This window comes from Arachis hypogaea, chromosome 16 (assembly GCF_003086295.3).
Source record: "Arachis hypogaea cultivar Tifrunner chromosome 16, arahy.Tifrunner.gnm2.J5K5, whole genome shotgun sequence".
Taxonomy (NCBI): Eukaryota; Viridiplantae; Streptophyta; class Magnoliopsida; order Fabales; family Fabaceae; genus Arachis; species Arachis hypogaea.
The window spans coordinates 63,451,054-63,451,799 of NC_092051.1; the positions used below are offsets into that span (position 1 = coordinate 63,451,054).

The 746-nt window shown below is 40.5% G+C and overlaps 1 non-coding gene across 1 annotated transcript; it reads right to left on the reverse strand.

Moving 5' to 3' along the window:
- Positions 1 to 368: 368 nt before the first annotated feature.
- Positions 369 to 476, reverse strand: LOC112760825 (small nucleolar RNA R71). The gene has a single exon (XR_003181246.1). It is a non-coding gene; the product is annotated as a small nucleolar RNA R71 (small nucleolar RNA).
- Positions 477 to 746: the final 270 nt, after the last annotated feature.

Here is a 746-nt window from a genome sequence, read left to right on the forward strand (position 1 = left end):
GGAAGATTCTTGGTGACTTTACTGCACTAAATTCCAATTCACATGGAAGAAGCATCTCCATCCCTACCATTGGAGCAAACAATTTTGAGCTTAAGCCTCAACTAGTTTCTCTGATGCAACAAAACTGCAAGTTTCATGGACTTCCATCTGAAGATCCCCTTCAGTTCTTAACTGAATTCTTGCAGATCTGTGATACTGTTAAGACTAATAGAGTAGATCCTGAAGTCTACAGGCTCATGCTTTTCCCTTTTGCTGTAAGAGACAGAGCTAGAGTGTGGTTAGACTCTCAACCTAAGGATAGCCTAAACTCTTGGGATAAGCTGGTCACGACTTTCTTAGCCAAGTTCTTTCCTCCTCAAAAGCTTAGTAAGCTTAGAGTGGATGTTCAAACCTTCAGACAGAAAGAAGGTGAATCCCTCTATGAAGCTTGGGAGAGATACAAGCAACTGACCAAAAAGTGTCCTTCTGACATGCTTTCAGAATGGACCATTCTGGATATATTCTATGATGGTCTATCTAAATTAGCTAAGATGTCATTGGATACTTCTGCAGGTGGATCCATTCACCTAAAGAAAATGCCTGCAGAAGCTCAAGAACTTATTGACATGGTTGCTAATAACCAGTTCATGTACACTTCTGAGAGGAATCCTGTGAGTAATGGGACACCTCAGAAGAAAGGAGTTCTTGAAATTGATACTCTGAATGCCATATTAGCCCGGAATAAAATATTGACTCAGCAAGTCAAT